We start from the raw sequence: 12086 nt of genomic DNA on the forward strand, positions 1-12086 counted from the left end.
GTCCATGTGTGCAGTGCTCCAGACAAAAAAAAATTACCAGGAGCCATTGGCTCCTAAACTAAAAAATTTAGGAGCCAAATTAAATTTTTTAGTCGCCAAATTTAAAATGCATATAATTTAAAAAAAAAGGACTTTGAGAAGATGAGACGCAAGTGACAGTAGTGAGCCAGCACTACATATAGGAAAAAACAGCACCACATGCCTCTCACATCCAGGGACATCTTCTGGGGGACAAGGTGACTAAAAATGGCGAATTGCGTGGTTTAGAGTTTTTTTTTTCTGTTACGGCCTTCACCGAGCGGGAATATTTTTTAATATTTTAATAGCTCACATTTTTTGGGACATCGCGATATGTAATATGTTTATTCTTTATTGTTTGTAAATTTTATATGTAAAACTGGGAAGGGGGCCATTTAAACTTTTAGTATTTTGGTGTTTTTTTTTTTTCTTTTTTTACTTTTTATTTAATAACCATTTCTTCCCTTAGGGACTAGAACCTGGATCTTTTCAGCCCTTGTGCTATTCACCCTGATAGATCTCTATCAGGGTGAATAGGATCTCACACATCTCCCTACTGCTCTGTGCTCTGTGCACACAGCAGCAGGGAGCTGAACATGGCAGCCAGGGCTTCAGTAGCGTCCTGGCTGCCATGGTAACAATCGGAGCCCCAGCAGTGTAATCTGCCACTGCCACCAATGAAGGGGATGGGACCCTGTGGCCACCATATAACAATGAAGGGGGGGGGGGGGGGCGATGACTTGTGGCCAGTGATAATGGGAGGGGGGGGGAGCACTGCGCCACCAATGAATGGAATTAAAAGATACCTGGGCGCCGCTCTATGCAGCCTGCTACTAAGTTCTTATTCTTTGGACCCACGAAAGGTCCTCTTTAACTCTTTCATACAATTGTCTGCAGCGGTATAACAGACCCGTCACCCGGCCTCAATAACAGGGCATGCGATCTGTGGCACCTGAGGGGTTAATGGCCGCGTATCGCATGCCCTGTTATTGAGGCCGAGTGCCGGGTCTGCGATACCGCTGCCTATACTTATGTTTTACATTCATTGGTGGCGCAGTGGCGATAGCTCCTCCCCTGCTATCTCCCCATTGGTGGTAGTGGCGGCCGCTATCTCCCCACTGTGGTACTGAAGAGAACTTAGGCAGCGCAGGAGCACGGCGGTACAGTCGCAAATGGCGACAAGACTAAAAAGTCTTGTCGCCATCTGCAAATTTTAAGGCGCATTGGCGACCATTTTGGTCGCCATCTGGAGCCCTGTGTGTGTGTCTGGCACCTTGCACAGGCCCCATTGTAAAAATCCCTACTTGTGTCCACAAAGTGGACAAGAATAGGACATGTTCTATAATTTGTGGCAGAGATCAGACCGATGACATCAGATGCCGCCCATGTGCTGCCAGAATGGACCAGAAATGGATGAACATAGAACATGCTGCGGTGTTTCCTGAATGGACAAGATGGTCAGTGAAAACCAGTGCTCAAGTAAACATATGATCTATACGAGTGTATTACTGTACTGCGGCAGGATGCCAGGCCGGTATCTCACGGACTGTGTTCGCTCGTAACTTCGTTGATAACTTCAGTAGTTCATTTTTAAAGTTGAAAACCACTTTAAAACTTGAAACCGAACTCTGCTTCGGTTCCGACTAGTACCTCGCAGTCCATACATTCTAATACTGTATGGAGACAAATCTCCGTAGAGTATTATTCCGAAGTTTTGAGCGAAGAGACTTCGCATTAAGCATCCGAATTTCGCTTCGCTCAACTCTACTTGTAATGCATCTAATCAATTTTGACTGCATGTTGTTGAACAGTGTTATTGTGAACGCGTGTCCTCTCTGTGCTTCATCATCTCACTTTATTACCCGCCTTCGGGCTGATTCCTTGGACGTTTTTCTCCCCTACGCTGGGCAAGACTCCATCTACCGTGCAGTCTGCATTAAGTCTTGTATTCTGTCTTGACCTAGTAAACTTCGGAGTCGTGCAGTTCCTTTCCTCTGGCTCCCGTGGACGGCTCCACGCTGCAGTGGAGGAGTCATGTTCACTTACTGCAGTCTCCAGGCTGCTGCATAATTCATCAACTTTGGCAGACTCCTTATTTGATTTGTGGTTGCTTATTATATTCCTCCATTTACTTGTGCACCCTATAAATAACACAAGACCAGGATTACAGCAGTTTTACAACCAAATAACTGGAGTTTATAGCCGAGAGTTATCGGTGCTTGGAGACAGTCATGTGTCCTGGGCACCTGGTGTTCCCCCATAAAGCATGCTCATCTTCAAGGCGTGCTCTTCCATTATTTTTAATACATCTGAGCGTTCCTGATGTTATCATTCCTGTGTATCCATTCACATCAGTCACAGATCTGTAAGATGCCCTGTACAGCAGTGTGAAATATGCTGGCGCTGTGTAAATTATGGGTAAAATAAATATGGTAGTTCCGGCAACTGCAGATCTCTCCAGGTTTTTTATTTTATTTTGCAAGTCGCTTCGTGGTGTAAATTGGTGGTCAACAAGGCATTTTTACAAGAAGTTGCACTTTTGCCATTGCTTAATGCTCCTCCTGAATGTTTTAGTAAATAACCTGTAGAACATTGCCCCTTTTCAGATTTCCTCTTAAGCTACTAAACAAATATGTTGTAATTCTGCAAAAAAAAAATCCTTCCTTTATAAAGGTTGTCCAGGATTGGCATGCTTTTAAAATTCTACCCATCTCGCTGCCGTGCACTTCCAGCTCCCAGCTACACTTGGGTCCTTGCATGTAATTTTCAGCATGGATGGGATTACATGAGCCGCTGCAGCCAATGACTAGCCCTTAAGGGCTGTATTACACCAACAGATTTCTGATCAGTCATTGGTCAGATGACCATTTACACACACCGATCATTTGTTATACTCACCATCGATTGGTCAGAAAATCTATCCGCTGTCACACTCATAAGGGTCAGAGGAGTTTATTCATGTTTTAGTTGGCCTGCAGTAGCGCCATGAACAGGTAGGCATCTAGGGCTTATTCACACGCAATTTTACAGCAGTTTTTTTTTTGTACATTTCAGTAGTTTTACTGTGATTTTGCAAAACCACAACATGACAGTGGCATGTAACAAAACCATTAGGGCATATGGAAGTCAAAGAGGGAAGGGGGTAGAGGAGTAAGGCCCAGAAAATTAGGGGGAAAGTGAAAAGTCATATAGCTTGGGTAGAATTGTGAGAATGATCCCAACTCTGTTAATTTTTTTATTTTTATGAACTTTTCATGGAGCCATCTCAATATCTCCATCCATTTCTCCATCTTCATTCTCCAACTCACCTTCTAGTCTAGTCCATTGCCTGTGAAAGACCTTTAGTGTCCTTGCATCCATAGAGATCAGTGGAATCAGTTTTTGGGTCTGATCCAGATTTCCATCAGAGTGCAGCTTATCAATTAATAGGAAATGGCCAAATGAGTTATGAGGCACTTTGCCCTCCGTCCCTCCTCTATGAATTGATAGCATTACTGTTTGGTGGGTAAATGTGGTGGAGATAACAAGGATTCCTTTGTGGTGTAATCTTGAGGCGCCATTGCCTTAGCGGGTGTCATTAACCAGCTTAATGTTGTATTTCTTAGATTTTTATCGCCCTCTGTTTTTCTACCCTACTTGCACATCAGTTATGACTTAAAGGCTGGCGTAGAGCCGCCGCTGCATTTCCCGCTGTGGCTTTGTGAGGTCTAATTGATAGAAATCTATTCTGTATTTTAAAGCAGTAATTTTCCCCACTTGACTTTAAGTATCACTTGTTTTTTAAACCACATTTCGGGTCTGCAACAAAGGAGAGTCCTCGTGTTCTTAAGATAATTTTCATTTTTGTGTAACCGATATTTATAGGGCTGAAAAAGGAAAGAAAACCTTCTCGCTGTTGCAGATTCCTCCATTACTACACCACCATGCAAGGTTCTTCTCTATGCCTCGTGAGTTAGCAAGGAGCTGGACAGGGCGTCACCACTGAGGCAATTAATTAGTTAGCAGCGGGCACATGCTGCATGTACACGACGTCACCACTTCCTGCCTGGCCTAAAGGGAACCTGTCAGCACCAAAATGGATCATAAACCGTCAGCAGTACCTTAAAGCTGTTAACATCTGGCTTCTAATGACGTTCTTGTGTAAGATCTCTGAGGTGCATGGTCGTATGCAAATGAGGCTTCCATGCTTCGAGTCTAGGTAAGCGTGCCCCCTAACCGTCCCCTCTTTTGTTAGATTGACAGCCTGCAGTGCGGTCGGGATGGCATAAGCCTCGCGCGTGCGCAGTGCGCCGCTGAAACCCGGCTAACAGCGCCTTACCTTACCAAGGAGCGCATGCGCGAGACTTGTGCGATCCTGGCCACACTGCAGGCTGTCGATCTAACAAAAGAGGGGATGGTTACGGGGCGTTCTTACCTTGACTCGAAGCAAGGGAGCTCACGTGAGATTTTATCTGTAGGGGAGCTGAGGAGCTTGACTCAGAGAGAATATGACTCTTCTCTGGTCAAGCATGTAAGATATGACTCTTCTCTGTTAATTTGCTTAAAAGGCGGGAAGTACAAAAATGCATAATACTTATTTAATTCGTCAGAAAATGAAAGTAAAAGTGTAATTTACCGTATATGTTTAGGGTAACACAATGAACATTGAGAAACGCTCAGTGAGGTTAGCATAGTAGAGGTGACAGGTTCCCTTTAATTTCTTTTCCTGTGGTGGTCAATCCCTCTGATAAATGACGTTAAACAGTAACTAAATCTTTTAACATCTTTCTTTTAAACTAAATAGCCCAAAAATTATTTTTGTAATGTACTTTATTAATCAATTATGCTGTTTTCTTACTCAAAAAAGGAGCCAAAGTTCTGGATTTTATTGCTTCTCGTACAGCACTGACATCCCCAGCGCTGTACTGGTGTGCGGACTTAACTGGCTGCTGCAGCGAACGGTGCACAGATTGTGGCTCCTGCCTGTGCTCCCCTCAAGCCTGGGTAAATTCTGCCGACGCGGTGCCCTGTACAGATGTGTTATGCCAGGATTTAGCTGAGCAGAGTGGTCTCATGTACTTTAACGAGCCAGGTACAATAACGATCTGATGCTCTCAGCATTAATTCATTTAGATAGTATTTCCTGCTGTACTGTGGTATCTGGTTCTGCTGAGGTGGCGCCACTTTTAGTTGTTTTTTTTTCAGGGCCACTTTAAATTCCCAGTCCACCCCTGCATTTGACATTAACAATCCAGTTACAATGACATTGACAATGACATTGATCTGTAATAACCACAACTGAGTGGGCCTTGGTATTACCAGGCGGAGATGCCATGTATTTGATGCCCATAGACCCAGATCTGCCTCTTCTGCTGTTGAATATGGAAGTAAATTTCCCAGGCCCTGAGCTGCAGAGCTATAGAAATGGGGATATTTTTGCGGTTTGCAGATAGGAGACAGTGCAGCTTTACAGACATGTTCAAGTGTTTATTGCTTAGTATATTGCGGCACAATGCCATCTTCCAGTTCAAGCTAGATGCCTTCAGAAAATATGCAGGTTCCCATCTGTGCCAGAAAGGACTGACCCCATTATAGTCAGTGGGATCTGTCAGGTGGTGTCCTACACATGCCGAGCCAGTCAATCCACTTTTCTGTTCTCATGATGGAACAGAAAATCAGAATTTTGCTTACAGATGAGTTTTGTCAGTTCACATCTGTTCCACATGTAGCACAAGATCTCTACTGATGGCGGCTTGTGGGTCAGTGTTCTGTTCGTTACAGTCATGCGTGTTCAGTGCGTTCCTGCGGAGTGCTCTCATACGGCTCTCTTCTGTCGTTTGTCCTCTTGGTTTCCCTGGCTTTGTGTTATCATTCTTTGCGCAGCGGTCATGTCGCTCCACAAGAGAATCGATGCCATTTATACAGCGTGGAAGTAGCCGCTGCGCCTGCCGTGCGGAGGAAACATGATTTCTGTTTGTGTTAATGTTTGATGGAAAGCTGAAGGCGGGCGCTTGATGGGTGAGAGGCGGTAATATGCTGCGGTATTTATCGCAGTACCCGGCTTCAGAGGATCTAATTATAGGAGTTAAACTAAAGTTATCATCAACATCGCAAAACTAATAGTAGGTAAGATTACACGTTACTTGTACGAGGAGAAAAATATATATTCTGCAGAGACGTGGGATTAATGTTTCTGCAAACATTTAGCAATATCGCAAGTGAGCTGTGACTATTATTGTGTGATGGGTGCAACGAGAAGAAATCTATGAGCTTTAAAGGGGTTGTGTCACTTCAGTAAATAGCATTTGTCATATAGACAAAGTTAATACAAGGCACTTACTAATGTATACTGCTTGTCCATATTGCCTTCTTTGCTGGCTGGATTCATTTTTCCATCACATTATACACTGCTCGTTTCCAGGGGTTGTGACTTGTACTGCTGGTGTCTAACGTAGGTTATTGGTCTGTGAATGCTCTTACTGCCCAGCCGCGCAGAGTCAGATGGAGTGGTCTTCAGTATGACTGTGATGTTTGTGTAAGTGGGACTTGCAGGGTGTCATTGTGGACTAGTAGCCCTGGCCTGCAGGCAGCCAGGTGAACAGACTGCAGACAGTAGGACAGGTGACAGTGTCTGTCCTCACTCATTCTGCTGTAATTGCCATCTGCCCTGCGGAGCCGCTCACCTGTACTAATGGGATGTAGATATAAATGCCCTCTCCGATGCTGATTTCACTGCTGTGTCGGTTATATATGCATGTGGTACAATTATTATTTTTATTTTTTTAATTTACAGTTTATTAGCTGTAGCACTGAGGTAGGGGGCTTCTCCCGCAGGTTAGCAGTGAGCAGCAGGAGGATGAAGACAGGCAGGGGAGCCTGCAGCCCATGATTACGCAGTAATAAACTGCGACTAATATGCTGTAAATGTCACCTAAAGCATACCATGGGCATATATAACTAACACAGCACTGAAATCAGTGCTATCTGTCACCACTTAGTGCTGCCCTGAGAGACGAGGGTCTAAACTTGGCGACAGATTCCCTTTAAAGGGTAAAACAAGAAAAAAATAGTTTTTATTTATTTATTTTTATGTGGATATCTACAAACTGCTACAGAAAGCTGTTTTAGGCTAGTTTCACATATGCAGCAAGTAGGGGTGCACCGAAATGAAAATTCTGGTCCGAAACCGAAAATTCAGGATGCCCTTGACCGAAAACCGAAACTGCCTTTTTGCCCAAATACTTTTAAAATACTTTTTTTTTAATGATTTTATTAATAATTCTTTTTCATGAATGAAATTCATCTGTGGGTGGCGCTGTTATGGAGAGGGGGATCTGTGGGTGGCGCTGTTATGGAGAGGGGGATCTGTGGGTGGCGCTATTATGGAGAGGGGGATCTGTGGGTGGCGCTGTTATGGAGAGGGGGATCTGTGGGTGGCGCTGTTATGGAGAGGGGGATCTGTGGGTGGCGCTGTTATGGAGAGGGGGATCTGTGGGTGGCGCTGTTATGGAGAGGGGGATCTGTGGGTGGCGCTGTTATGGAGAGGGGGATCTGTGGGTGGCGCTGTTATGGAGAGGGGGATCTGTGGGTGGCGCTGTTAAGGAGAGGGGAATCTGTGGGTGGCGCTGTTATGGAGAGGGGGATCTGTGGGTGGCGCTGTTATGGAGAGGTGGATCTGTGGGTGGCGCTGTTATGGAGAGGGGGATCTGTGGGTGGCGCTGTTATGGAGAGGGGGATCTGTGGGTGGCGCTGTTATGGAGAGGGGGATATGTGCACTGTTATGGAGAGGGGGATCTGTGCCCTGTTATGGAAAGGGGATATGTGCACTGTTATGGGCATAACAGTGCACAGATCCCTTTCCCCATAACAGTGCACAGATCCCTTTCCCCATAACAGTGCACAGATCCCCCCTCCCCATAGCAGTGCCATAGACCGATCCCCCTACCCATAACAACCCCGGCCCTGCTGCTCACAGCAGACTAATCACTCATTGCATCTTTATTTTACCTTACAATCGTGACGCTCCAGTAACAACTCTGCAGGCAGAGCGGAGGGCGGCGTAACGTCCCTTACTCACGTGACGCACCTGCTCTGCCCACTTTATGAATGAAGGAGGCGGAGCAGGCGCGTCACGTGAGTAAGTGACGTTACGCCGCCCTCCGCTCTGCCTGCAGAGTTGTTACTGGAGCGTCACGATTGTAAGGTAAAATAAAGATGCAGTGACTTAAAGTAAACCGCCCGCCCGGCGCCCGCCCGCAGATGGTGAGCTACTTGGTGGGTGACAAATCCCACAACCCATATTTTCGGCCGATATTTTCGGCTGCCGGAATTTCGGTGCACCCCTAGCAGCAAGAGATCTGGCAGGCTGTTGCAGCAGAAAACAGCATCTCTGGAAACGCCATTGCCATACAGTACCGGAATGCCTGCCGGCACCATTAACTATAATGGAGTCTGGTGGAGATCTGCCTGCTACCTGGCAAATATGCCGCTAATCGGCCGGACATAAAATACTGCACCCGTGTATATATATACATACCGTATTTTTCGCCCCATAAGATGCACCTAGGTTTTAGAGGAGGAAAATAAAAAAATAAAGTATTTTTCATCAGACCTCAGATTAGACAACCAATCAGTCCCCCAGTGTTAATAAGACCCCCAATCAGACCCCTATGTTAATAAGACAAGACCCCCAGTTAAGAGAAATATAGCACATAATATGGGATGCTGATGAGATGAATTGGATGTTATCTTAGCAATAGCTGTTTTTTATGTGCAGACAAGGTAATTTACAGGACTGTTGTCATTGGGTTCACTCGGCGTGGAGCAGTAACTAGTGATGAAATGGCAGGTAAGCTACTTTCACACTAGCGTTCGGGGCTCCGCTTTTGAGTTCCGTTTGAAGGGGCTCACAAGCGGCCCCGAACGGATCCGTCCAGCCCTAATGCATTCTGAATGGATGCGGATCCGCTCAGAATGCATCAGTCTGGCTCCGTTTGTCCTCCGCTCCGCTCAGCAGGCAGACACCTGAACGCAGCTTGCAGCGTTCGGGTGTCCGCCTGGCCGTGCGGAGGCAAACGGATCCGTCCAGACTTACAATGTAAGTCAATGGGGACGGATCCGTTTGAAGTTGACACAGTATGGCTCAATTTTCAAACGGATCCGTCTCCCATTGACTTTCAATGTAAAGTCAAAACGGATCCGTTTGCATTATCATGAACAAAAAAAATAAAAAATTTTTTTTTTTTTTTTTTTGTTCATGGTAATGCAAACGGATCCGTTCTGAACGGATCTAAGCGTTTGCATTATAGGTGCGGATCCGTCTGGGCACATACCAGACGGATCCGACCTAAACGCAGGTGTGAAAGTAGCCTAAGGCTACTTTCACACCTGCGTTTTTCTTTTCCCGGCACTGAGTTCCGTCCTAGGGGCTCTATACCGGAAAAGAACTGATCAGTTTTATCCCCATGCATTCTGAATGGAGAGCAATCCGTTCAGGATGCATCAGGATGTCTTCAGTTCAGTCTATTTGACTGTTCAGGACGGAGATAATACCGCAGCATGCTACGGTTTTATCTCCGGCCCAAAAAACTTGCATGAATGCCGGATCCGGCATTTTTTTCCATAGCAATGTATTAGTGCCGGATTCGGCATTCAAAATACCGAAATGCCAGATCCGTCCGAAAAAAAGGTGAAAAAAATTAGTTCCGGATTAGTTTTTCCGGATAACACCGGAAAGACGAATCCGGCATTTCAATGCATTTTTCTGACTGATCAGGATGATGATCAGTCTTACAAATGCCATCGGTTGGCATACGTTTTGCCGGATACGGCAGTCAGTTCCGGTGCGGAACTGCTTGCCGGATCACTCTGCCGCAAGTGTGAAAGTAGCCTTATTTGTACTGTAACTTGGGGATGCAGCAGACAGGTCACTGGGTTATCACATAATAGGTCTGATTGCAGCAATTGTACAAATGTAGAAACACTGATAATCTGATTATTGCAGATAAAGGCTTCAGTTTAATTGGCCTTGGGATTGCACTACTTGTAGACATCGCCACAGAAGGGTTTACTAATCTCTGTATTGCTGGGTAATTAGCATCTATTTACTTGTACTTACAATGTGTTATTTAGCTTAAAGGGACAATTCCCTCAGAATGGGATATTTTTTGAAACATTACATATTTATAAAACATTTTTTTATAGAATTTTCGTATCAGCAGTAATACTATGCCTTTGAAAATGAAATTAAAAATGTTCAGTCAGCACAGAGAGATAAAACTCCTATGTAGATAGGGAAACTATTGTCAGTTTACTGCTGCTGTGAGGGGAAGATGTTATCTGAAGAGTAATCCTCACTATAATGGGGATAGGTTGACAGTATAACAGCTCTATGGTCTTTTAGATAGACCTAGATAAAGATGCTCAAAGAAGAGCACTGTACTTATTAGTGTAATGTGTGATGCCCTAATTCAGTCCCTCATCCCCCTTCCCTCTCTGGTCACAGTGATGGTCTGATGGAGAAAGTGAAGGGAGAATGTCTGCCAAGCTAAACGTCCAAACAAAGGAGGAGGTTAAAGGGAATGTGTCATGGGACAATTAGCTATTTTTTTAAATCCTCTTTTATGTTAAAGCGAACCTGTCATCGACTTTATGCTGACCTCACTGAGGATACATTAGTGACAGAAATGCTGATGTCAGCGGTGTGTCACACATTAGCTAAAAGTAAGAGGTTGCTGAGAACCAGCATCATAATCATTGCATCACAGGCCTGGAAAAGAGTCACATCTACCTGAGAAGAGTCATGGTTATTCATAATCTCCTGCTCTCTCACCCATCTGCTGATGAAAGGGAGATGACTAGGTAGAAGACTGTCAGTCATCAGCAGGAGAACAGGAATTCATGAATAACCAGGACTCTTCTCAGGTGGCCGTGACTCTTTTCCAGGCCCAGTCTGCAATGATTGTGATGTCAGTTCTTGGCAACCACTTACTTTGAACTTATAAATGACAGACCGCTGAAATCATGTTACCTGTCTCTTCTTTATGCTTCTATTAGTATGGGCTGCATAAAGTTGATGACAGGTTCCCTTTAAACAAGATTTTTTTTAAGAATTGTTGGTTATGTAAGTGTAAGCAGTTTTTAATTTTTCATATCAGAATAATATGTTTACAAAAAATATAAAATCTTGCAGATTTTGCACTGACCAGTAAGCCTTATAGTAGGCCCCACAGCTTGGTCTGTACAGATCACTTTACTGCTGCTTATCATTACAGGCAGGATTAGAATGACAGATATCACCTCTGTATAGATAACACAGGGTCCACCATTCTCAATAGGGGATATCACTGCTTATCTACTCCCTTCTGACCTTTTGCACAGGTCACAGAGCATTCTGAGAAATCTCTCCCACAGAAGTCAATGAGATCCCCTTCTGACCACTGTGTCTATGGCCCATGTGGCTGTAATAAAACATCTCTCTAAATCAGGATGCTCAACCTTCTCTGGTCTGAGGGCCACATTCTCAGATTGGACCAATCCAATAAAACTTAAAGGGGTATTAATGACAACTGAATTATTTCCAATAAATGTCAGATGCCAGTTCTACCTCCCGTTCTTCCCCCATTGACCCTCCAGAACGGAAGAGACCATGCATGAGACTCTCTCCAGTTACAGAAACAGTGTCATGGTTTACTACTCCCATAAACTACAATGAAGATAGCCGGCCTCATGTATAGTCACCTCTCCATCACATGTACGTACTTCTTTCTGAAGTCCGTCACAAGGGTCAAGAGACCCTCATTCTGCTGATTTATAGGTGGCCCAGAGACGTCTACACAGTGCTGCATTAGTTCTTGCCTGTCCCGGCCACCACACACCACTCCTCTTCTGCCTAACATAGGAAATACGCGTGAATAGCCACCAAGACCCAGACAAGCATATTCTGGGGCCGCACAGAATGGCATTGGGGGCTGTATGTGGGCCGCAGGGTGTGCAGTCCAGCTGGTAAGAGCAGCTCAGGCAAGATGGCAGGCCCAATAATCATGTTCAGGAAATAGAATAAAAAAATCTACAGATTAGGAAAAAAAAGG

The 12086-nt window shown here is 44.8% G+C and overlaps 1 protein-coding gene across 4 annotated transcripts in view; it reads left to right on the forward strand.

Annotated features, from left to right (window-relative positions):
- The window catches only part of CLSTN1 (calsyntenin 1), a 97714-nt gene that overhangs the window by 20090 nt on the left and 65538 nt on the right, over positions 1-12086 (forward strand). The window lies entirely within an intron of this gene.

The sequence above is a fragment of the Bufo bufo genome, chromosome 1 (assembly GCF_905171765.1).
Source record: "Bufo bufo chromosome 1, aBufBuf1.1, whole genome shotgun sequence".
Taxonomy (NCBI): Eukaryota; Metazoa; Chordata; class Amphibia; order Anura; family Bufonidae; genus Bufo; species Bufo bufo.